The 27,553-nt window shown below is 37.1% G+C and overlaps 2 pseudogenes; both read right to left on the bottom strand.

Moving 5' to 3' along the window:
• Positions 1 to 212: 212 nt before the first annotated feature.
• LOC149249952 (xyloglucan endotransglucosylase protein 1-like) lies at positions 213 to 1,283 on the bottom strand (annotated as a pseudogene).
• A 20,212-nt stretch (positions 1,284 to 21,495) lies between these two features.
• On the bottom strand, positions 21,496 to 22,164 carry LOC149249951 (xyloglucan endotransglucosylase protein 1 pseudogene; annotated as a pseudogene).
• Positions 22,165 to 27,553: the final 5,389 nt, after the last annotated feature.

The following is a 27,553-nucleotide window of genomic DNA, read 5'->3' as shown; positions in this document are numbered from 1 at the left end:
AATAATATTTCTTTTGTATTACCAGTAGAAAAATAAAATTATTGATACCCTCTAATATTGACATGCATTTATTTTTTTGTGTTCTGAAAAGAATGAAAGAATAAATGTAATAGAAATGAATAATTGGAAGGAAACAATCAATGGAAGGGTTAGGTATCTGCAAATCATCTTTGAATTCAATGGAATTGAATTGAATTGAGGGGTCATTTGCATTAGGTAGGCAGTCCCTGGGGGAATCTCTTGGTGTCTAAACAATAATCGTAGATTATGTAGTTCTTTCATACCCATTGGAGCCTCTTCTCTTGGTTCAATTCCAAAGTCTCCTCCTCTACAGCAACGAAAAAAGAAGAAGTAGCGGAAGTAATGAAATTGTGGAAGGATGAAACAAAGGGAACTTTAGTTCAGTCGATCTTCACAAGCCCACCTCTGGTTGCCCAATCACCTGCATTCCAAAGGCTAGAGTAGACCCTCATTTCTTGGCTCTTGGGATAATGATAATTTCTATCGAGTTTACCTAACTTTGTCTCCATGTTCTTAAACACTCAAACAGGAGTTTCCTCTACATAAAATATGAACAACCACAAACATGATTGTCATGGTCATGTTAGTTTGAGAGGTCACAGTATTGTATTTTATTATATTATATTGAAAGAAAAAGAATGAATGCAAAGAGTGATTAGAATACATACATAATTTGGTTTGATGTCCAAATCATAGAGTAAGTGTGAAAATACAGGGTTGGGTGGAACCACAAGTAAAATTGTTGCTCGTGATTACCAAGGTCTTGAGCAAAGACATTAGTGTGCATAATATAGGGATCTCTAAAGAGGTTGCCCAAAAATTCAGTCTATTTCGTCGTGTTTGGGACCTTGAGATGATAGTTGTAGAGAGACATAACAAAAATAACACCATGTTAGGAGAAGTTATATCTTCAGTCTAATGATCCAAGGTAGTGCTACTTAATTTAATTCAATATAAATAAGGTGAAGTTAATTACATAGAAGGTAGTAAATGTGCCTGCAGATTTGTCAGGTACCAACTTGATTTGCATATAAATTTTGGCAAATAGATACTCTTGCTTGGATTGAATACCACAACCTGTCATAAAAGGAGAATATTAATATTATCTTATCTTTGTTTAGTTGAATTTAATTGATAGAAAAAGGCTTGATGGCATGAGAACTTCAAATATTACTTGAAGAGTGGTCGAGAGTAAGCTGCAACTGCTTTCCATTATCAAGAATTTTAGCATGATCAATTCCCCATGTGATGTCGAAATCATTTTAGAAATTTACAGAAACAAGAGCTTCCGAGAAGGCAATGTTAAGATAGAGAACACATAGTGTTGGGGGCAAGCCCGCCAAAGAAGGATCATGTAAAGAGCTTAAAAATGGAGTCAGGAATTATATCCTTGAAATTCATTACACAAGAAACAACGTATTCTAGCATGTGGGAGCTTAAAAGTTCAAGTGGAGGTTAGAATCACGTGATGGGAACTGCATAGAAATGACCATCCCTAGTAAGTAATCCCAATTGAAATGAAAGAAAACAACTAGGAAGACCGTCGAATCTGATTTTGGCTACAGGAGGGAGCACACGGATTGTCAAGTCGAACCATGGATTATCAAGATGATGGACTAAATGAGGATAATACTAAGGTAGAGGAAGAAAGTAAGTTGAAACTAACTAGGACAAGAGAGGTAACACATGTAAACTATCTCATCAAGCTGAGTTGAAGGAATATTTTAGACTTAGTCTATGCAGAGGTACAACAATTCAGATCTGTAAACCATAATGTCTGAATCAATGTCCCAATCATTCAAGAGAGGGAGCGGTGGGCATGAAGAGGTATAAAGCACCACCTAAAGAACAAAGAAGAAACAAAGGAATTGTTAGGATAAGATCTTAGAGTTGAAGAGATTAGAGGATATGACAATAGTTCATGGTTGCAGAGAGATAAGTAGTGCAAGGTTGGCACAGAGAAGAGGGAATGTAATGAGAATCATAGAGGGAGCTAAAGGAGAAATGGGAAAACCTAAGAAGATGCTTAGAGAAAATGTCCAAGTTGCTGGAAAAAGTAAGATGACACAACTATGGAAGAGAAGACTATGTCAAGAGAACATGGTGTAGAAATTATGGTGTAAATGTGAAACTACTCATGAAGTTTTAATCAAAATCACAAGACACAAACGTACTCTACTGCTCTACAAAAGTTAATTCACAATTTAGAACAAAAATTTCAGACATTGCAATAAGAAATAACACACATGCATACAATATTTTTCTTGGAGAAAGCAATTTGCTAAAAACCCCAATGCCTGCTTGCATTAATCTGATGAATAGTGATGTATTACAATTTATTTTCTCAATTGAGCACAACCTGCAAGTGAATAACCTATATATATCTTCACTGAGAAGCTATGACCCAGAATTAGTTAATTTATGCCTCTGCTTGAGCCCCTATTTCCTTGTGCAATTCCTTGAGAAATATAATAGGATTTTCTCCAAAATGGTTTGCGCAATTCTCAAGGTTGATGATTTGACTTCATGCAACACCTATACACTCAAGGCTAGTCTACAATTGATGTTACACTACCTTGGAATCTCCACCATAGTTGGGGAACTCGAATTCTCTACATGCACTAGCTATTTTGGGTTCATTAATCAGTTAACTAGATGATCATTGAGTTTAACTGAAGTCCCATTGCACAATTGACCTTCCACAAGTTCCTCCAACAGTTGGAACTATTTTAACTAAAAATAACTTGAGATAACTGACTTTTATTGCTACAAATTAGCAATCAGGCATGCTTAACTGAAATTTAACTCCAACTCAAATTTACTAAGTAAAATGGGTGACTCAAATTCAAAGTTTCTCAATTTAGTAAAGGCAAAATCAAATTAAGAATTTCTTGTTGCATTTTTCAACAATCCCTCTCAGCAAGAAAGGGATTATCAACCACTCCTATCTTGCACCCGTGGAACTCGAATTTCCCTCTTAACAAGGCCTTTGTTGACAAATGTAAACATCTTGTTCCTCTTTCAGAATGTACTAAAGAAACATTATCTGCCTCTGCACATAGTCTCGTAAATGGTGATACCATATATCTATATGCTTATATCGATCATGAAAAATAGGATTCTCAGAGAGCTTGATGAAACTATGATTATTATAGTAGATCACAGTTGGATCCATCATCTTACCAAATAATCCAACAAGTATATTTCTCATCCAGATCGCCTCACGGGTTGCTTGAATTGGTGCTATGTATTATGCTTATGGCAAGTTGAGCGCCAAAAATATTTTCTTCATGTTGTACCAGGAAACAACTATGAACCTAACACTGAAAATTACACTTGATGTGGTCTTTCAGCCTGATGGACTCCCTACCCAATCTGCATCTGTGAAGCCACACAACTTCACTCCCTTTATCCGTTTGTACCTGTTGTGACCACCAACAACCCCCCTCCTTCTTTAGTATTAGCAATAACACTAAAGAAGTGGGGACCCTTAGTAAAAAGTCCAAAAAATTTTATAAAAATTTTTGTATTATACTCCTCAAAAATACATCGAACGGAGAAGAGTGAAACATTTCTTTATGAGCACAATAAGAAACTGCGAAGAAGCAGCGCGAAATTCATCGCATCGCATACATTAAGAAGCGCCCATAAATGAAAATCTTAAGAAATCTTCGATGGCCGATATGCGACATCGCATATCGCAACGTCGCATAAACAACACACAAATAACTTAACAAATTGCAGTGATTCTGCGATCTTGCGATCCTGCGATTTGCTGCGAACTTGCGATGTTGCGATCTGCGATCTGCGCGATTCTGCGCTAAACTGATCAGGAAACTCTGCGATGACACATCTTGATAATGCGATAAACACGATGATGCGATACGAGTCACAAAAATCACCCATCGCAAATTCTCCTCGGCTCAGCATTCAAGAAAAGCTGTCCCTAAACCAAAAATTGGGCGCGCGCCTTAAAGAAGATTAATGAATGTACACCAAAGTATTCATGAAGGACAGTTTTGTGTTTTTCGAAAGAGTCAGTTCACTGTGGGTGTCATGATTTTATACATTCGTAGAGCTTAAAGCTTTCATGTCAAAATTTATTATCGTTACTCTTTTCCTTTGCGTGAACTACAGGAATAAAAAACAGGGAACAACATGAAGCAATGTGCAGGAAACATCTAAGGAAAAAGGGAAAGCGTCAATGCTCAGAGAATAGAGAAGAGATGCCCTCATAAACAGATACCGCATGCGACAGAAACGCAGATTTCAGAATATTACTGAACAGATGCTGATATCAATAGGCGATTCGACACTCAAGGTCAAAAGCTCACAAAAGCAGCATGTTTACAAAATTCTGAAGCTTATGCCTGGTAAAGGAAAAAGCGCTAAAGGCGGAAAACGCACCAGAAAGGCCCGGATCAAAGAACGGAGGCGGTTTTTGATGCGCGATTAGCGCCTAGCACTAATCATGCATCGCTAAGAAAATTGTTTAGAAAGCAAAGTCCCTAACTTGCTTAGTCATCCATGAGTCCGAAAACCGAGATAGCAAAAACAGAGGCAATTTAAGAGGAATTTGGGTTGTTACCAAGTATACACGTAGTAAATTCGCACAGCCAGAAGATGATTCCCAGAAATATCTTCTAGTTTACTAAAAAGTGGTGCCAGCGCTTGCCGTTTCTATTTTCATAACCCAAGCAAAAGCAGAAGACGACCAGCCGACTCTTCCCAGACAAATGTTACATGCTCGCAGCACTAAGGAGCAAATACAGAAATAGTTAGGAATTAGATTCAATTTTTAGAAATAAGTTTGCTTAGATAAAGGGCGGTCATTTAAACCGTATCCGAAATTTGTGTAATTAAGTTATTTAGTTAGCAGTATTTAAACCCTTCTTAGGCATTTAGAGAAGGGTCCAGAAATTTGTCAAAAACTTGTCCTCAGAACATGCACTTTTGCACCCTCAGAGGAGGTTTTGATGAATGAATGGATCGAGGTTTATTAATGTTTGCATTTGATATCTGCTACTGATGTTGCACTTCTGTACTCTTAGTAGATATTAGAACAAGTAGAGATAAATCATTGTTGCTTGAAGCTTATGAGTAGGACCAGTCATAAATGGTACTTTTATCTCTTGGCCATTTCTGCTTATATTCTTAAAGTGATATACAGTTTTTAGTTGTTTATATGTTATTGCATGAATGTTTGAGTTACCATCTGGCACTTTTGTACGGTGGAGTCATTTATTTATGTTTGATATATGAATAACTTATTATGCGATATGCTGTTCACAACTGTTTTGCCTAACTTTTTATGCAAAGTGGTTCATCTTAATTGATTTCCATTCTTATGATAGCTGAATGATCTTTATTACCAGTTATTATTTGAAATCTCTTTAGATCGCATAATAGAAGAAATACATCCCGGGTTAGCATATATTAGATGTGCTGTTTTCATTAGATTACAATAGCATAGAATTAGATTAAAGTAGCTTAGATCAGAACCCTTAGATCAACATCATCCAACTATGCACACACACACACCCTTAGATTGGGAAACTGGTCCCATTATCCCCAGTCGGACCCGCTATACCAAACGGATAAGGAGCTGCCAACCAAGGTCCGGACCGGGTGGGTATCCCCCTTGTTGTCGACCCGATTTTCGGGGCATCAACAGTACCATAGTCCAAACTGGGTAGTGCCTCTAAGGTACCATAAAACATGCTTAGTTGCCTTCCAAAATAATTTGGTCAGCCTAATCATAGCTTGGCTTAGCTGGTTGACTACATAACACATATCTGGTCATGTGTTCACAAGATACATGAGTGAACCCATGAGCTTTCGATAAATGTTGGCATCCACTTCCTCACCTGAAGTGGCATCCTCCTTCCTCCAGTCGGTCTCTAGAGGTGTCTCCATGGGTTTACAACACTCCATGTGGAATATCTATAGTATATCATTTGCATACTTGTCCTGAGAGACAAACAGTTCCCCATCGCCTTGCCATACTTCCAACCCAAGGAAATAGGGAATGAGATCCATGTCCTTCATTTCAAATTCTCTTACAAGGTCCTCCTTGAAATATCTGATCAGCTGCTCATCACCAATTAAAATTAAATCATCTGCGTATAAGACAATAATAAGAAATCTACCTTCTACCAAGATGTGATAGAGGTTTGCATCCACTTCACTTTTGGTGAAGCCCAACCAGTGAGATAGCTATCGATCCTGGTGTACCAAGCATGGGGTGCTTGTTTGAGACCATACAACACTCGCTTGAGTCTACACACATGAGACTCTCGATCAAATGTCTCAAAACCTTCAAGTTTCTCGATGTGCACCTCCTCCTCAATAACTCCATTAAGTAATGTTGTTTTTACATCCATCTGGTGGATCTTCCACCCCATCTACGTAGCCAATGGAAGAATTGATCTAATGGATGAGTAAAGCCAAGTTCGAAATGTAAAGCCAAGGCTTCACATGTTACTTCTCCTGAGTTCTTGCTTGCCTTTTTGTGTGGACACTTCATGGCATAGTGCCTGAATTCATGACAATAGAAGCATTTAATTTGGACAAATCTTTCATCTTTCCCTCTTGGATGGACTCTGGTTTTGATTAATATTTCCTCCATTTTCCCTTCTTTCCCTTTCCAACCAATGCAAAGTTTTCTTCATTCTCGCCCTTGGATGAAGTCCCATCTCTGGTATTCCACTTTATTTCCTCCTATACCAAATCATACCATAAGCTTTCCCAATTTGGTAGTTTCTAGGCTCCCATTCACCGAATCTTAGTGGCTATGCCATCTCTTGGGAAGGCCTAGAAGGGCTAGGCTTACTAGGTCATCTTCTAGAACATTAACACCAACCCCATCAATTTCATCACAACATTGTGTGAACGTGCTCAGATACTGTGAATAATGTCATTCTTCTGCATATTAATACTTCAAATTTCATCCTGGAGTGCCAACTTCCTTTGGTCACTACAATTCTTGAACAATTATGTTAGTGCTTTCCACATTGCAAATAGAGTTTCTTTTCCATGGATATTTGAGACAATGTGATCCTGTACTCCCTCCAAGATTATTCTCTTCACCTTGGCTACATATTTCTTCCATTGGGAAAGGTTATGGGCATCAGATTCTGGTGGTTTTGCAACATTTGTCTTGATGTATTCTAGCAATCCATTGTCATCCAATACCGCCTCCATGCGATCCTTCCATGCAATAAATCTAGAGTTGCCTTCCAAGGCATACTCTAGCCTCTTTCCATTAGAGGCCATCTTCTCAGATCTGAAGAGATCCTACTATCTCGAACTTCAAAATCGATCCTCCTGAGAAATAACTTTGAAATTCTTGCTCTGATGCCATGTAGAAATCATGGTGTAGAATTGTAATTGCTCATGAAGTTTTAATCAAAATCATAAGATACAAACCTACTCTACTATGCTATGAAAGTTAATTCACAATTTAGAACAAAATTTTTAGACATGAAATAAGAAATAACACACACGCACACAATATTTTTCCTAGGGAAAGCAATCTGCTAAAAATCCCAATGCCTGCTTGTAATAATTTGACGAATAGAGATGTATTACAATTGATTTGCTCAATAGACCATAACCTATAAGTGAATAACGTGTCTCTCTTCTCACTGGAAAGCTCTGACCCAGACTTAGTCAATCTATACCTCTGCTTGAGCCTCTATTTCCTTGCACAATTCCTTGAGAAATTAGGCCCCTATTATTTAGGAATTTCTCCAAAATGGATTGCACAATTCCTAAGGTTGATCATTTAATTGCATGCAACACTTGTACACTCAAGACTACTCTACCATTGATGTTAAATTTCCCTGGCATCTCCACCACAACTGGGGAACTTGAATTCTCTACATGCACTAGCTATTTTGGGTTGATTGATTAGTTAATTGGATAATCACTGAGTTTGATTGAAGTCCCACTACACAACTAACCTTCCACTAGTTCCTCCAACAGTTGGAACTAGTTTAACTAAACACAACTTGAGATAACTGACTTTAATTGCTATAAAGTAGCAACCACACATGCTTAACTAAACTCTAACTCCTCTAACTTGAATTTACTGAGTAAATTGGGTGACACAAGGCATGTCACACAAGTTAAGTGCATCCAAGTTGTCTGCTCAAGTGGAAATTCGAATTTTCTCAATTTAATCAAGGAAAAATCAAATTGAGAATTTCTTGCTTCATTTTTCAATAGCTAGGATGGGAGAACAAAAGTGGGAGATTTATTCCATGGGGGCTGGTTAAGTTATAGCAGGTGGCCCAACACAAAGGAGGCCCCATCCTTTAACAAGAATGGTTTTCATGATACACTGCAACTCCACTAGTTATTTTAGCCTAATACTGATTTTGGCAAGGCTTTGTAGGTATATTCAATAGACCAATGTCAAGGCAGTCCCCACCATGGGGTTTGTAGCAGTTGGATGGGGTTTTGTCCCCGTGCATGATGGGGTGGCACAAGGGCACCTACGGAATAACCCATACTCTATCAGCTAGGAGCTGCAATCACTTCAAATATGCGTGGAAGTCACCTGAAAAAGGATGAACCACCCCACCACGTTGACCCTCACGGTACCATGGAAAAGGCTACAAATCCAAAATCTAGCCACTGTCCGCTAGAGGAAGGAGCAGGTATAGCATCAAGAAAAGCGCAATGATCAGGGACAAACATAGAACTCGGCCTTGGAGTAGTAATGGTGGAAAGGATTATTTTTCTGAGAGCACCACTGTGGAGAGAGGGAGCGTGACTCTCCTCTCTCACCCAATCTCGAAGTTCCAGGATGACCAGACCACTTGACCACCCATATAAGTTGTTGTAGAAAGAGCTTGAAAACAACCTCAGTAAGAGCAGAGGTTACCGAATCCATGGGGATAAGAGGAGGACTGAGTGGCTCAGGGTGAGCCACAGTTTTACTTTGGAGGCCTATTGGAGCCCATAAATTTTTTGTTTAAATTTTATTAAGAGAAGGACCACGTAGGAGAATAGAGGAGTGCATAAGGAGCAGGCGGTGCACAGAAAATGAGCTGGCGCAGTGTAGGGAGATATTGTGTAAGAAGGAGATGTCAACGTCCAGAGAGGGGGATGTGTGCTAGTGAGGATTGGTAGTTAGGATTTTGTAGTAGCAGCGAAACATGAGAGGGATGTCGTGGCAAGGGGGAAGTTAGATATATTTTGTAGGTAAATGAAGGTTGGCAGAGTGGAGCGAACATGTGGTAGATACTTTCAAATGGCGATTAAAGCACACATGGGTGAGCTAAGGGAGGTATTGGAAAATATCTTAACGACCTAGAGGATAGCTGAAGAGATGGAGGGGAAGGTCGAGAATGTTAGAGGAGCTATTGGCGATAGATAAAGGAGATGCTAGAGATGGATTGGCTGTTAGAAGGTTGATCAATGAAGGACGATGGGTGTTGAAGGTGAAGATTGTTATTATGCATATATTCTTTACATTATCTCTATTTGTATCTATATGTAGTCTTAAGCATGAATGTCTGAGTTTGTGTAGAGATTATTGGTTGGTGAGTTTGATTATACAATTGTTGCATTGTAGCACATTTTCATCCAATCTACCAAGACAATAATAAGAAATCTACCTTCTACCAAGATGTGATAGAGGTTTGCATCCACTTCACTTTTGGTGAAGCCCAACCAGTGAGATAGTTATCGATCCTGGTGTACCAAGCATGGGGTGCTTGTTTGAGACCGTACAACACTCGCTTGAGTCTACACACATGAGACTCTCGATCAAATGTCTCAAAACCTTCAAGTTTCTCGATGTGCACCTCCTCCTCAATAACTCCATTAAGTAATGTTGTTTTTACATCCATCTGGTGGATCTTCCACCCCATCTACGTAGCCAATGGAAGAATTGATCTAATGGATGAGTAAAGCCAAGTTCGAAATGTAAAGCCAAGGCTTCACATGTTGCTCCTCCTGAGTTCTTGCTTGCCTTTTTGTGTGGACACTTCATGGCATAGTGCCTGAATTCATGACAATAGAAGCATTTAATTTGGACAAATCTTTCATCTTTCCCTCTTTGATGGACTCTAGTTTCGATTAATATTTCTTCCATTTTCCCTTCTTTCCCTTTCCAGCCAATGCAAAGTTTTCTTCATTCTCGCCCTTGGATGAAGTCCCATCTCTGGTATTCCACTTTATTTCCTCCTATACCAAATCATACCATAAGCTTTCCCAATTTGGTAGTTTCTAGGCTCCCATTCACCGAATCTTAGTGGCTATGCCATCTCTTGGGAAGGCCTAGAAGGGCTAGGCTTACTAGGTCATCTTCTAGAACATTAACACCAACCCCATCAATTTCATCACAACATTGTGTGAACCTGCTCAGATACTGTGAATAATGTCATTCTTCTGCATATTAATACTTCGAATTTCATCCTGGAGTGCCAACTTCCTGTGGTCACTACAATTCTTGATCAATTATGTTAGTGCTTTCCACATTGCAAATAGAGTTTCTTTTCCATGGATATTTGAGACAATGTGATCCTATACCCCCTCCAAGATTATTCTCTTCACCTTGGCTACATATTTCTTCCATTGGGAAAGGTTATGGGCATCAGATTCTGGTGGTTTTGCAACATCTGTCTTGATGTATTCTAGCAATCCATTGTCATCCAATACTGCCTCCATGTGATCCTTCCATGCAATAAATCTAGAGTTGCCTTCCAAGGCATACTCTAGCCTCTTTCCATTAGAGGCCATCTTCTCAGATCTGAAGAGATCCTACTATCTCGAACTTCAAAATTCGATCCTCCTAAGAAATAACTTTGAAATTCTTGCTCTGATGCCATGTAGAAATCATGGTGTAGAATTTTAATTGCTCATGAAGTTTTAATCAAAATCATAAGATACAAACCTACTCTACTATGCTACGAAAGTTAATTCACAATTTAGAACAAAAGTTTTAGACATGAAATAAGAAATAACACACATGGCAATTTTAACTAAAAGTGAAGCTAACTTGCTCACTCATGAAAGAGAACTGTAATAATTAACAGTAAAGGTATTTGAACAACAAATCCTAAATAAACAACAAATCCTAATTAAGCAGCAATTCCGAATTGAACAACAATTCTAAATCAAACAACAATTTTGAGTTGAACAACAGTCTCAGATTAAACAACAATTCTGAATTGAATAGCAATTCTGAATTGAACAACAATTCTGGGTTGAACAACAAATCTGAACTGATCAACAATTTAGAACAAACAACAATTATGAATTGAACAACAAACGATACAGTAATATCAAATGTTATCTAATAGCAAATGACTATAGAAGCATAAAGCGATTAATTCTATCTCTGAAATAACATTATTTGAAAGGAACGACGATCTGAGCTAGAACTATTATAACCAATTCAATTGAAAGTATTATTCACATATAACACACAGATCAATCTAAATCTCAAAGGAACAACAAATGCAAACCGAATCATCAATTTTTACAATAATAAGAAGTAATATTAACTTAACATTAATAAGCAATCAAGAGTGAAATAGAAAAGATAATGACACAGGTGATGCAGTAGATCTTCTCTTGATCGGGCCCAAAGTCACCAAAAGTTTCTGCCAAGAGGTACTCATAATATAAAGACAAATTAAACACAACCTCTCTTCATTAATGTAAGTAACCAAGTTACAACATTCAAAATAACAATATTATATGTCAAAAAGAATAGTTACAAATGGTGTAATTCTGAACTTTGTGCAGTTTTGCCTTTTGGCCTTATATATTACATTTAGAAAATAAACAGATAAAAGCAAATCCTCAGGATCAGGGGATCCTGAGGATTTCGCTATACTTGATCTGATTCTATCATAAAATAGCCATTGGTTTTCCCAGTCTTCTGTTGTCCCGCCTTGCCTCTAACGTTGTAGCTTTCTGTTGTGAGATGTTGTTGTTCTGTTGATTGGGCAGCCATTGCTTAATTTGTGACTTCTACACATAAAGATAGTAAAAATCAGTTTTTCCTGCTTAGATTCGTCTAATTTGTTACAGATTACTTTTACTCGACTTTAGCTATTATTTCCTCTACGTTTATTCATAAACAGAGATAATCATGTGAGGATGAGTGCGAAATAAAGTGATTACCAAGGAGAAAACATAAATTTTTCTTGACGCGGCAATGAGGACACAATTAGGATCATGAGGAAGTGGTGTAGGTGGTGGAAGAATGTAAAACAAAGGCTTTTCTGTGTTTTTTTAGGTGCATAATAGAGAGGAAATTTGAACTAACCTTGACTAGATGGGGTGGATAGCTGATGAAATGGATAGTGGCGGACCTCCCTCAACATTACCTAATGAAAATATGACCCTTTCGCCTCTTTTTCACATCATATCTCACTCTTGTAACATTACAATGAGGAGACAAAATTTGTTTTTTTTTTTGACAAGATGATGGAGAGAGGTAGGTATGTGAGTGGAGAGTGAGGAAATGAAAAGTATAGATGGAAGAATGGAGGAATAAACATGTATATTATGCCCTGCAACCATGATTCTGTCAACTTTTTTGAGTCCTGCAAAGAAAAAATGTTAGCAGGGGTGGTGTAACAACTCCTTCCCTTTATTGTCTTTTCTCCTTTGTTTTTTATTTTTCTTTCATTCATTTTTTTTAGACAAGTAGACTGCTTCTGCAGAGGTTTTCAATCTGCATGCTTGCCCTAGGTGCCTCAAAGGAGGCTTTCACCTGAAGATATTTTATTTTCTCTCTCTCTCTTTTTTTTCTCCTGGGTTTCCTCGGAGATATTTTCAACTCAGGAATTGGCCCTAGATGCCACATGGAGGTTTTCACCTAGGCCCTCTTATTATTTTTATTTTTTCCTTTTTGAACTTTGGTGTTTTGAGGGGTATGAGCCTCCTAATCACATTTAGCTCTCGGCTAACTAAACTGATAAAATATTCCTTGGACAAAGGTTTCTTGTACAACATCAATCTATGACCATTGACAAGTAAGGGAGTCCCTTCCTCATCAATTTTTCTAATCTGGAGAGACCCATTCTCATGACACTTATCTACTAGATAGGGACCCAACCATCTTGTCATTAACTTCCCCTTGAAATCCTTGAATCTGGAATCATACAACAAGGCCCAATATCCTTCTTGAAAATTATTTTCTCTAATGTGCTCATCATGCCAAATCTTCCTTTGTAGCTGGATTACCTCAGTGTGAAAGAGAGATCGCATTATGAATTCATCTAGACAATTGAGTTGGAGTGGCCTTTCTTATTGTTCTATAATGAGATCCAAGTATAACTGAACAGGGCCTTCTTCCCGTAGACCATCTCAAATGGAGTGAATCCAATAGTGGTCTTACAAGTTGTGTTGTAGGCCTAGGTGGCTTCCACAAGCCTATATGCCCAATATTTTTTGTTGTTGCTAACAACCTTAGTAAGAATGTCTTCCAATGATTTGTTTGTGACTTCGACTTGCCCATTTGCTTGAGGGTGATAGGTAGTAGATGTCCTATGCTTGATGTGGTGTTTCTTCATGAGATCTTCAATAAAACTTGATGTAAATTGTTCTTCTTGATCAGTGACTAATTCCCTTAGAAAAGAAAATTTGTAGAATATGTTCTCCCTCAAGAATTCAGCCACATTTTGCTCAGTTGCTTCCTTCACTACTTTTTTTTCATCCCATTTGGTTAAGTAATAGGTGAAAACAATGATATACATTTTATGTCCAAATGGGGGATCAATAGAATCCATGCCCCACTTGTCAAATGACTCTAGATTCACTTAAGGTTGTAAGGGAATTTCATCCTTGGTTGTTTGTTTACCCATCTTTTGACACTGATCACACCAGGTGGTGTACCTCCTTGCATCCTGATGTACAATGGACCAATAATAACTTGATTGTAGAACTTTGAAAGTTTTCCTCTTAGCAAAAAAGTGGCCCCCACAGGGTCCATCATGGCATGCTAAGAGGATGTAAAAGACCTCTTATTCCCTCACACATCTTCTCAGGATTTGATCTGGACCAAATATGAAAAGATTTCCCCAATCCAAGTGAATGGGGCACTCTTCTTGCCAATCTTGTTTTTCTCCTTGGAGGATAGGTTAGGGAGGGAACTCACAACAACCAAATAGTTGGCTATATCAACAAATCAAGGAGAAAACACCGACATGGAAAAGACATGTTCATCTGGAATTTAATCATCTATCATTTCTTCCTTTACTGCAGGCAGGGTTAGTCTCGACAAGAAATCTGCAACCTCATTCTCTTTCCCTAGTTTATCAATAATAGTCAAATTAAACTGCTACAATAATAACCATCTAATTATGCTAACATTCACATCAGGTTTATACATTAAATATTTAATGGTTGCATGATCAGTGTGAACCAAAGTTTGATAACCAGTGATATAATGCCTAAATTTATTCAAAGAATGCACCACAACCAAGAGTTCTTTTTCAGTGAGTATAATTCAACTTGGCTTTGGAAAAGTTCTTGCTGATGAAATAGATAACATAATGTAATTTGTATTGTTCTTGTCCTAAGGCAGCCCCTACAAATTTATCTGAGGCACCTATGTGTATATGGAAAGGTATTGCCTAGTTGGGACCCCTAAGGATGGGTGTAGTGGTCAACTTTTCTTTTAGTACTTCAAAAGCTTCTTGACAGTTGGTTTTCCAACAAAATTCTTAATATTTAAACAACAATCCAAACAAGGGTGAAGCCAGTTTGATAAAATATTTAATGAACCTCCTATAATACCCATCTAATCCAATGAAACTCCTGACATCTCTTTGTTTCTGAAGGATAGGGACCCTTTTGATGATTTTCAATCTTGTTTGGGGCAACCTGTATCCCTTCCTTGGATATAGAATGGCCAAGGACAGTCTTTTCATTCATAAAAAATTCACATTTCTCAGGGCTCAATGAGAGATTCATTTCAATACATTTCTTCAAGACTTTGCACAAATTGGAGAGATATTCTTGGAAGTCACGTCCATAAGGAGTGAAATCATCCATGTATATTTCAATAGAGTCATGAACAAGTTCAGCAAATATACTTAGGACAATCCTCTGAAAAGTAGCAGGGGCATTACATAAACGGAATGGAAGAACTCTATAAGAAAAGGTACCCCAAGGACATGAAAATGTGGTCTTGTCTTAGTCTTCAGGGCTGATCTGAATCTAGTTATATCTACTAAATCCATCCAAGAAGGAGAATACTTTTTTTCCTGCAAGGCCATCTAGGACTCGGTCAATGAAGGGAAAAGGAAAATGGCCCTTTTTTGTAGAGTTGTTAAGTTTCCGATAGTCAAGACAGATTCTCCACTTCCCATTGTTCTTGGGAACTACAACAAGAGATGACACCCACTCGCTATCTCAAATGGGGTATATGAACCTTGCATCCAATAGTTTTTGTAATTCTTCTTTCACAATATCCTTAAGAGCTAGGTCCATCATTCTCTGGGGTTGGCGCACGGGCTTGCATCCCTCTTTGATGTAAATATGATGAGTACAAATTGAGGGATACACACCTTTCATTTCTTTATAATCCAAGCAAAAGCATCTAGGTGTTGCCTTAGTACATTGCATAGTTGTTCTTCATGTTTGGACGAGAGAGAAGGGTTGATCTTTAGAGTTCTTGATGGGCCAATATCTACAATATTTACATTTCCTAGGCTAGATTCAATAAAGCACAAGTCAGTTCAAAGACTGCTCTCAAATTCCTTCACTAATTCATCAGCTAGTACGGGACTGGGAGGCTGATTCTGAAGGATATGGTCAATAAGGTCTTCTTAATCAAGCTATCCCCCTCCTATAACAATATCTAGAGTTCAGACTAGGTAGGGGTGATACAATTCATCCTCTTCCTCATCCTCTTACCATATGGGTAAATAATTTTCAATAGAAGTTTGAGCAGGAGGATACAACACAAGTTGTTTGAGTAAATGTCCATTTTTTATAGTCGTGTTCCTAGACTGAAGGTTGATCTCTTGTATTTCCATAGCATAAGCAGGATAGGATGTTTCCCCACTATAGCCCTATTATGCCTGCTTATTGTTCGAGCTCCTATTTGGTTGAGTAGGAATTTGAGGTTGCTTAGGTGGGGTATGATGAGCTAGCTTTGATTGAGGTTGGGGTGGAGGTAGAAAAGTAGGAGGTTGGCTTGTTTGATGCCTCCACCCTTGTGAGGGGTTGCCCCATTAGGAAGATTGAGGTGGATATAGCTGAAAAGGAGGGTTGATATGTTAAGGAGCATATTGAGGAGTATAAGACTGAGGAGGAGTTGTGGACCATGGTGGATAAGTGGAAGGGTACCAAGGCTGGAAAGGTGTACTCTAATTTGGATTGTAGTGATGATAATGTGCACCTTGCATGCCTTGCTGATATGGTCGAGGTTCTGGGGGTTTCCTTTGGTTAACAAAGCACAAATATTCTGACCCACTCTCTACTCCTACCTCGTATACAAACTTTAGGCCTGTAAGAGAGGGACATTTTTCTATTGCATGATTCTTCTCATAGACTAGGAAGACTTCTATGACATTTAGTGGGAATTCATTCTTAGGATGTCTTTTAGTACATCTAGGGGAAAGAAAAGCTACTACCCTTTTTTCTTCCTCTTGCTTTCTTTTTATTTTATAGTATCCATTTGCAATGAAAATTTATGAAAATTTTCACTATTGAAATCCTCCAACATGCTCCCTATCTCATGCTTGATGGACGTTGTGAAGGGAGAGCAATTGACCAAGTTTTGGCTAGGCGCACACTTTTTCCTAGCAACCCCAGAGTGATTATTGAATACAATTTTGATGTCATCATAAGACAATTGGTAGATATATCCTCTAGATAACATGTTGAGGGTCTCCATTACATCTTCCCTAATCCCTCAGAGAAGAACTATCTTGAGTGACTCAGGATCAAGGATACAGTTGGACCTCATATAATTAAGTTGAAACCTTTCCTCATATTCCTCTAAAGATTTATCAGGTCCAATTGTCATCCTAAAAATTTCCTCCTTGTTTCTTTGGACCTACAGTAATAGACTCATAAACCAACGCAAGGTTGCATCTTTGAGGGTAGAAAGAAACAACGTCAACTTCTATTCATCATAGGCATAGTCATAGGTGCTAGAGACAAAAACAATTCAAACATGAAGGTGTCAGGATCTTTAGAGTTTAGGCCATCGATATGTGGAAGGGAAACAAGGCTTATATTTTTCATTCTAGCCTCTCCATTGGCTTCTCTAATAGGGAAAAGCTCATTGTTCTGGTTTTCAGCCATAGTTTGAGTAGGTGAGATAGGTCCTTCTTCTCCAATAGGCTCTTCAAAAATTTCAGTTGGCTCATCTAGAGGGTCTTATAACCCCCTTTTAGTCAGAGAGGGAAGTTCATACCCACTGAAGAAGAGTGAAGGTTGGCTGCTTGAGGGTGTGGGCGTTTTTGGTAAGAATTTTCCTTGGTTATCCCTACTCCTACGAGGCATGAAATAACCTTTTTTTTTAATTTTTCACTTTTTCAAAGCAATAAGACTGATACAAAATAAAAATAAAAATAAAAATAAATAAATAAAAAATAAAAAATAAAAATAAAAATAAAATAAATAAATAAAATAAAAATAAAAATAAATAAATAAAATTCTTAAGCAGAAACAACACCTCCTCAACAATGGCACCAAAAATTGGTGAGCCCTGGTATTGCACAAAGAGTATTGCAACTCTCAAGGGCTCCTCAACTCAAATTATCAACCTGGGGTTCGTGCAAACTTAGAGGTGACAACATTATATGCACAGTATGTTAGGTTCTACTCATGTCACCCTTAATCATGAAATTATATCAAGATGTTCAGAGACCATTCCTCCAACTAATTATAGTGAAAACTTCCTATGAAAGAAAAATTGAACCTGATTCTAACTATGAAAGTGAAAATGCCACTCATTCAAATGTAACTGCTAATTGAAATTGCATGAAAGAGAAAGGGGCTAGTCTACTTACAGAAGTAAAACTACTCTACTTTGCACATTTAATAAAATCAGTAATCTACTTGCATGTATCATTGATCTACTCTACATTTTCTTGAAAATAAAGAATCTAACTTTTAACATGCTTATGAAAAAAACTAATTCTAACTTTGTTTTGCAGTGAGGAAAGGAGGAGGTTGGAGAGGTCTAATCGCTCCTATTAATCAGAAAATCACAATTTGAGGGTCATTATTCATCGTAACAAGGCTAAGGTAAAAGTGTGGAGCGAAACAAGTTGAGGAAAATAGTGCTACAGGCCTGTTACAACAGGTCCTGTATTGCTACAAGAGGCCCTGTTTTGCTACAAGAGGAGTTATGAGAGCCTTTTGAGGGTAGAAATGGTGTCTTGTGGGTAGGAGAAGATGGATGAAGATAGGAGGAAGTGAATGAAGGTTGGGGAAATCCCCCTAGCCAAGCCTAGGATCTCTCAGAGGTCTACCTTGCACTAAGGTTTATGCTCACAGTGTCTTTTAATTGCCTTAATATAATGACTATAGAAACATAGTTTGGGACCAGTTTGAGGTAGAGAGGGAGAAGATGGAATGGTGCAGGTATAGATGGAGAGATGTACCCACCCCTACAGATCAACAAAACCCTACAACTAGCCAAAACATGCATGAAATGACCAATAACACAGTGAGATAAACTTATCATGGAAAAGATGAGTTGAATTTTACTAACATATATTCTATTCCACAACATTATTTGATCACTGAACTAACACCAAAGTTTCATTAAACATGAAAAGGGACTACTACTAACATCCATCTATTTCCAAGAAATCATAAACAAATATTTTTTGACTGAGATTGTAAATCTTTCCAATAACTTTTCCCACAAGGGAGTTGATAGGGAAACCTGTAATCACAAGTTTTTATAGCTTAACATCTACTGCAACAAGAGAAAGACATGAAATTCTTTGAAATAAGAACAAGAAAGAAATACAGAAGAGGGAACAAAGCCTCTAGGTTAGGCCCAAACCTAAGGGTTTTAGCCCTCTAAACCCAGCTCAGATGAAGATCAATGACAAACTTATCATTAGCAGAAAATAGTAGTCTTGTACATCACATGAAATTTAAGAATAACAATATTAAGCACTAGTCTCAATATCTACTTTTAGTTTAAACAAAATTTTAAATCCTAGTGAGTCTTTCAGCTAGTTTATTTATACAAAATGGTAGTTGATGGCAGCTCCCTTGAAAATAGGAGTGGCTCCCTCCAAGAGCCCGAAAATTATGGATCTGGTCCTCCTTGAGCTTCACATGTACTTGGAGTTACTCGGCTATCAGTGAATTCGAGCTTGTGAGTGAGGATCCTATGATCTCAAGCTGAGTTAGAGAGTTAAGGAGGTGGAAAAGCCCCCGTATATTCTCTCTTGATTGTCTCCATCAAGCCCCTGCATAGTAAATGCCTCAAAATGCTTCTTTTTCCTAGAATTTGATCACATTAGGACACATACTATGACAAACACCTTTTAATCTTCTTGCTAAGCATATTATGACTAAAAATATGAATTAACGTGAGAAAAAGATTATCCTAAGGGCTCAAGGATAGCATAATGAATTTCAAAATATACCTATTTATGGGACCCATTAGAGAGAATTAGAGGTTTTTGTGCATAAGGATGAGGATGAACTTACTTTGGTGAAATGAGGATGTATTGGGGTTAATGCAACAACGAAAGGATTGAAGTGAATTGTGTTGGTGGACACCATTGCAACTCACAATTTTATTTGTGAGTGGACTATGAACTCACTTGATTAGAGAACATGTGTGTAAGATTTGATCCACTTATGTGTGCACTAATTAATTATGTCATAAGGCATTCTCTTTCGAAAGAACTCCCCTCCCACTGCCACTCTGCACCGTTGATCCTATGTTAGACAATTGAGTTATTATATGTTGTTGGATGATGATACTGGTTACACCGTACATTTATTATGTGGCATGTTGTTCCTTGATTTACACTACCTTAAGTGTTCAATTAGTTTATGCTATTCTTTTAAGCATAAACATCTCACAGGTAAAATTTGTGCTGTCAACAATATTAAAGGGCATCTTTCCCAAAGCATAATACCATCTTTATAAATGTATCACCCATGAACATTGTGTTATCAATGATATTAACATCAAAATTGGGAGGTGACATTGTTAGTTGTTTGAGTGGTCTGCCATATTAAAATAAAAAAACAACTCCTTATATTTTTGTTGAAGGGAGAATTTGATGAGACCAAAAACATGGCACAATCCTTTCTGAAACAGTGGGAGAGGGCTCACATTCTCATGGAAGCAAATATTTGTCAATCCCATCCACAAGATTTGTTGTTTATAGTTTTGGCCAGGCTGCTAATGCACATTCTTGCTAAACTGAACACTGACTATTTCGAGACAAATTCAAATTTCAAAAATTTCAAAAATTGCTTTTAATTTTCAAAATATTCAATTTAATAGTTATTTATTTCAAAACTTTAATAGACTTTATAAAATCTATCTAAAATTTCCAGAACAAATCGAAATTCAAAGCATTTTAACTGTAAAATGATTACAATATAACCTACCTATCGCAGGTATAAAAATATGATTGCTAAAAAATTTCTTACTTAATTTCAAGTAAGACTATTAAAAAAATGCCCCCAAAAACAACAACTACTACCAGTTAGACTACTAGAAAGCTATTGGACCGGTTCCAAAACAATGAAGAAAGTTAAGTATACAGATGGTGAGAAAAGTGGTTATGTGTATGGGGTGCTAGGCCAAGGACAAATGACTCCATATCTCCATTTGGAAGAGATGTATACCCAATGAATTTGAATTTGAAACACACTGGCTTGAAGGATCATGATGGGACAAAAAGAAATTAAGTAATATGTTTTTTTATAAAGTGGAACCAAGCTAGGATTCTTGACTCTTGACTTGGAGAATCATGATGAAAAAAAAAATATTATGTTTTTTTATAAAGGTTAAATTGGAAGAGAACAATGAGAAGAGTTAAATAAAGACGACATCTTACTTCAAATTCAAAAACAATATATTGTCAAGTGAAGACTCTATATTCAATATCATAAACCAAATTTATTTTGTTATCATTCATATTTTTTTATGCAATAGTGTTCCATATAGCACACCAGTGTTTGAGAATTATATTTTCTGGTATCAAGGGTAAATAAATTTCATGCCATACCATAATGGAGACCATAAGGAAAAATGGGTCACACATGGAAACCATAACGGAATCATCAAAATAATATTTCTTTTGTATTACCAGTAGAAAAATAAAATTATTGATACCCTCTAATATTGACATGCATTTATGTTTTTGTGTTCTGAAAAGAATGAAAGAATAAATGTAATAGAAATGAATAATTGGAAGGAAACAATCAATGGAAGGGTTAGGTATCTGCAAATCATCTTTGAATTCAATGGAATTGAATTGAATTGAGGGGTCATTTGCATTAGGTAGGCAGTCCCTGGGGGAATCTCTTGGTGTCTGAACAATAATCGTAGATTATGTAGTTCTTTCATACCCATTGGAGCCTCTTCTCTTGGTTCAATTCCAAAGTCTCCTCCTCTACAGCAACGACAAAAGAAGAAGTAGCGGAAGCAATGAAATTGTGGAAGGATGAAACAAAGGGAACTTTAGTTCAGTCGATCTTCACAAGCCCGCCTCTGGTTGCCCAATCACCTGCATTCCAAAGGCTAGAGTAGACCCTCATTTCTTGGCTCTTGGGATAATGATAATTTCTATCGAGTTTACCTAACTTTGTCTCCATGTTCTTAAACACTCGAACAGGAGTTTCATCTACATAAAATATGAACAACCACAAACATGATTGTCATGGTCATGTTAGTTTGAGAGGTCATAGTATTGTATTGTATTATATTATATTGAAAGAAAAAGAATGAATGCAAAGAGTGATTAGAAAACATACATAATTTGGTTTGATGTCCAAATCATAGAGTAAGTGTGAAAATACAGGGTTGGGTGGAACCACAAGTAAAATTGTTGCTCGTGATTACCAAGGTCTTGAGCAAAAACATTAGTGTGCATAATATAGGGATCTCCAGAGAGGTTGCCCAAAAATTCAGTCTATTTCGTCGTGTTTGGGACCTTGAGATGATAGTTGTAGAGAGACATAAAAAAAATAACACCATGTTAGGAGAAGTTATATCTTCAGTCTAATGATCCAAGGTAGTGGTACTTAATTTAATTCAATATAAATAAGGTGAAGTTAATTACATAGAAGGTAGTAAATGTGCTTGCAGATTTGTCAGGTGCCACTTTATTTCCTCCTATACCAAATCATACCATAAGCTTTCCCAATTTGGTAGTTTCTAGGCTCCCATTCACCGAATCTTAGTGGCTATGCCATCTCTTGGGAAGGCCTAGAAGGGCTAGGCTTACTAGGTCATCTTCTAGAACATTAACACCAACCCCATCAATTTCATCACAACATTGTGTGAACCTGCTCAAATACTGTGAATAATGTCATTCTTCTGCATATTAATACTTCGAATTTCACCCTGGAGTGCCAACTTCCTGTGGTCACTACAATTCTTGATCAATTATGTTAGTGCTTTCCACATTGCAAATAGAGTTTATTTTCCATGGATATTTGAGACAATGTGATCCTATACCCCCTCCAAGATTATTCTCTTCACCTTGGCTACATATTTCTTCCATTGGGAAAGGTTATGGGCATCAGATTCTGGTGGTTTTGCAACATCTTTCTTGATGTATTCTAGCAATCCATTGTCATCCAATACCGCCTCCATGCAATCCTTCCATGCAATAAATCTAGAGTTGCCTTCCAAGGCATACTCTAGCCTCTTTCCATTAGAGGCCATCTTCTCAGATCTGAAGAGATCCTACTATCTCGAACTTCAAAATTCGATCCTCCTAAGAAATAACTTTGAAATTCTTCTCTGATGCCATGTAGAAATCATGGTGTAGAATTTTAATTGCTCATGAAGTTTTAATCAAAATCATAAGATACAAACCTACTCTACTATGCTACGAAAGTTAATTCACAATTTAGAACAAAAGTTTTAGACATGCAATAAGAAATAACACACATGCACACAATATTTTTCCTAGGGAAAGCAATCTGCTAAAAATCCCAATGCCTGCTTGTATTAATTTGACGAATAGAGATGTATTACAATTGATTTGCTCAATTGACCATAACTTATAAGTGAATAACGTGTCTCTCTTCTCACTGGAAAGCTCTGACCCAGACTTAGTCAATCTATACCTCTGCTTGAGCCTCTATTTCCTTGCACAATTCCTTGAGAAATTAGGCCCCTATTATTTAGGAATTTCTCCAAAATGGATTGCACAATTCCTAAGGTTGATCATTTAATTGCATGCAACACTTGTACACTCAAGACTACTCTACCATTGATGTTAAATTTCCTTGGCATATCCACCACAACTGGGGAACTTGAATTCTCTACATGCACTAGCTATTTTGGGTTGATTGATTAGTTAATTGATAATCACTGAGTTTGATTGAAGTCCCACTACACAACTAACCTTCCACTAGTTCCTCCAACAGTTGGAACTAGTTTAACTAAACACAACTTGAGATAACTGACTTTAATTGCTATAAAGTAGCAACCACACATGCTTAACTAAACTCTAACTCCTCTAACTTGAATTTACTGAGTAAATAGGGTGACCAAAGGCATGTCACACAAGTTAAGTGCATCCAAGTTGTCTGCTCATGTGGAAATTCGAATTTTCTCAATTTAATCAAGGAAAAATCAAATTGAGAATTTCTTGCTGCATTTTTCAATAGATAGGATGGAAGAAAAAAAGTGGGAGATTTATTCCATGGGGGCTGGTTAAGTTATACCAGGTGGCCCAACACAAAGGAGGCCCCATCCTTTAACAAGAATGGTTTTCATGATACACTGCAGCTCCACTAGTTATTTTAGCCTAATATTGATTTTGGCAAGGCTTTGCAGGTATATTCAATAGACCAATGTCAAGGCAGTCCCCACCATGGGGTTTGTAGCAGTTGGATGGGGTTTTGTCCCGTGCATGATGGGGTGGCACGAGGGCACCTACGGAATATCCCATACTCTATCAGCTAGGAGCTGCAATCACTTCAAATATGCGTGGCAGTCACCTGAAAAAGGATGAACCACCCCACCACGTTGACCCTCACGGTACCATGGAAAAGGCTACAAATCCAAAATCTAGCCACTGTCCGCCAGAGGAAGGAGCAGGTATAGCATCAAGAAAAGTGCAATGATCAGGGACAAACATAGAACTTGGGCTTGGAGCAGTAATGGTGGAAAGGATTATTTTTCTGAGAGCACCACTGTGGAGAGAGGTAGCGTGACTCTCCTCTCTCACCCAATCTCGAAGTTCCAGGATGACCAGACCACTTGACCACCCCTATAAGTTGTTGTAGCAAGAGCTTGAAAACAACCTCAGTAAGAGTAGAGGTTACCGAATCCATGGGGATAAGAGGAGGACTGAGTGGCTCAGGGTGAGCCACAGTTTTACTTTGGGGGCCTATTGGAGCCCATAAATTTTTTGTTTAAATTTTATTAAGAGAAGGACCACGTAGGAGAATAGAGGAGTGCATAAGGAGTAGGTGGTGCACAGAAAATGAGCTGGTGCAGTGTAGGGAGATATTGCGTAAGAAGGAGATGTCAACAACAAGAGAGGGGGATGTGTGCTAGTGAGGATTGGTAGTTAGGATTTTGTAGTAGCAGCGAAACATGAGAGGGATTTCGTGGCAAGGGGGAAGTTAGATATATTTTGTAGGTAAATGAAGGTTGGCAAAGTGGAGCGAACATGTGGTAGATACTTTCAAATGGCGATTAAAGCACACATGGGTGAGCTAAGGGAGGTATTGGAAAATATCTTAACGACCTAGAGGATAGCTGAAGAGATGGAGGGGAAGGTCGAGAATGTTAGAGGAGCTATTGGCGATAGATAAAGGAGATGCTAGAGATGGATTGGTTGTTAGAAGGTTGATCAATGAAGGACAATGGGTGTTGAAGGTGAAGATTGTTATTATGCATATATTCTTTACATTATCTCTATTTGTATCTATATGTAGTCTTAAGCATGAATGTCTGAGTTTGTGTAGAGATTATTGGTTGGTGAGTTTGATTATACAATTGTTGCATTGTAGCACATTTTCTTATATATGATGAAATAATAGAAGGGATGATTAGGTTGCCCCTATTTTTTTGTTAATGTCTGAATTTATCTTGTTGTATATGGTGTGTTAGTTTAGCCAGTGTCTAATGTTTCACTACAAATCTAAATATTCGTGAATATCTTGAATAGTTATGCTCTTTGAAAGTTTGGGAATGTATCTATATTTTATGATGTGGCTGTAAAGAACAACATTTGGTGTTGTTATATTGTTTCAAATGTCGAAAGGTGTAAGTTGATTTAGTCCTTTGCGCGCTGTCAATTGTGACATGCGCACTAACTAGTAGACAAAAGGGTTTGGAGGTTTTTCACAGTGAGTAGTCCTAGGAGGATGGTTAAGTGTCTATTTGGTGGGATTTTGGGGACTACATATATACCTATAATGCGTGAAACCATGTAATTTGAAGATTCACTCAATATTAAAGGACACTACAAAATAGATCGCACAGATGCCTTTAATGCATGGAACTATGTAATTAGAGGATTCACTCAATATTAAAGGCTATAGAAATATTATGATTCAAAACTAACTTAGTCTACATTTAGTTCTTTTGCCAAATACCCAATTAATTAATGCTTAGGCTTCATTTAAACATATTGCTCTACACTAACACTAACTAAACACTAATATGGAATCGATAACATATTACCATGAGAAATCTAACTTCGTAATACATAAAACAAAATTTTATAAATCCACTTTTTATATCAAAAACACAAATTAATTAAAAAAATGGGAATTTGGTCTTCAAGGCATGCTTATCAATGTAACATTGTGAAACAAATAATTTTCCAAAAAAAAAAAATTAAAAATAAATAATTAGAAATAATATTATCATCAAATCAAAAATTTTATTTATGTAAAGAAAGAAGGTAACAAATTAGGATGAAATGGAAAACATAGAACTTGGTAATAATGAAATATAAAATATAAATAAACTAAATAAATAATTAAATTAAATTAAAACTAGAAATCAAAACTTTAACCTAAAACTCCACAATATTGAAATGTCAAAATAAATTTCTCGGTCCGGTTGTTGCACTTCCTTACCTCCCCTAACACTAAAAAAAGAAAAACTTATTAAAAAAAAAAATTGACATTAAAATTTAAAGGAAAAATATTGAATCACTGAAGTTACATTTTTCCATTTTTTTTCTTTAATAATTTTGGTTATTTATCATTTTTTTCGCTTATGTTCAAAATTACCAAGTTCAAGATCAAGTAGAAGAAGTGCTATTTGTATCAATATCATCACATAACAACAACGGTAGGGGCGTGGTAGGAACAGATAGGGGGTAGGCGGTTTTTGTAGGGGGTGATGAGCAGTAAGCGGTATCGGCGGGGGGGGGGGGGGGGGGGGGTGCGAAATCACCGTAATGCGCCATGCAAGGGGTAGGTCCTCACGGGAGAAACCACCTTCCAAACCCACCCCCCCCAGGTAGTAAAGGGAGAGGGGGGGGTGAAAAAGGACAAGGGTCGTAGATGGAGTATGGGATCGAATCCTGAGGCTTTCAAAGCCGCTGACCTTTAACCATAAATGACAACAATTTTTTGTCCTTATGCCCTTTTTGATATTAGCTATGAAGACTTAGGATAAGGACGAGTAATGAAAAATGGAAATTTTTATCCATAGTGCACTTCGAGTTTTTAGAATTTGGATAAGGTAAATATAATTTTGAAATACATTACCCATAGCATGTACATTTTCCTTTTTGCTATATCCTCAGACTTAGGATAAAATTTTCATAGGCAATTATTTACTCAATCACCTAGTCTACCTACCCTTAACTAGACTAACATTCTTTATTTCTATCTCCAGGTGCACTTATACTAGCAAACCCATTTTCATTTCTTCTATGCAGAAAAAAAAAGCTATCTAACCTATCCCTTATTTCTCCTATTGACCCAGATTAAACAGTTGGATCAATGTCATTTTCTACCTAACTAATGATTTACCTAGATTGAACTGTTGGATAAACCTTTATTCTCTAGATAATTCACTGAAATTTAAAGAAGTCTAATCATGATTAAAAAATATGATTAAACTAAAGCTAATGATTGTGTCATTTTGAACAAGTTGCACACAACTCATTTTACAGACGTGAAGAAAAACTACGTATGAGTAGTGGCATTTAGACTTGCAACACTTTCAGTATTATTCCTTTCTTTATTTACTTTCTTTTGGTGGGGTTAAATATTTTCCTCTTTTTCAATATTTTTGTTTTTCTCTTTATTTTTCTTCCTTATACCCTCTTTTCATTTTTTATTCTATTTTTTTTTATTATTTGGAAATCATTGGCAGATTGACAAATATTTAAAAAATAGGATTCCT

This window comes from Pinus tabuliformis, chromosome 7 (assembly GCF_031772625.1).
Source record: "Pinus tabuliformis cultivar Carrire ecotype Pingquan chromosome 7, CPIR1, whole genome shotgun sequence".
In the NCBI taxonomy this organism is placed as follows: Eukaryota; Viridiplantae; Streptophyta; class Pinopsida; order Pinales; family Pinaceae; genus Pinus; species Pinus tabuliformis.
Note: the sequence above shows the minus strand (reverse complement) of the source record. Positions and strands in the feature narration are given on the sequence as shown.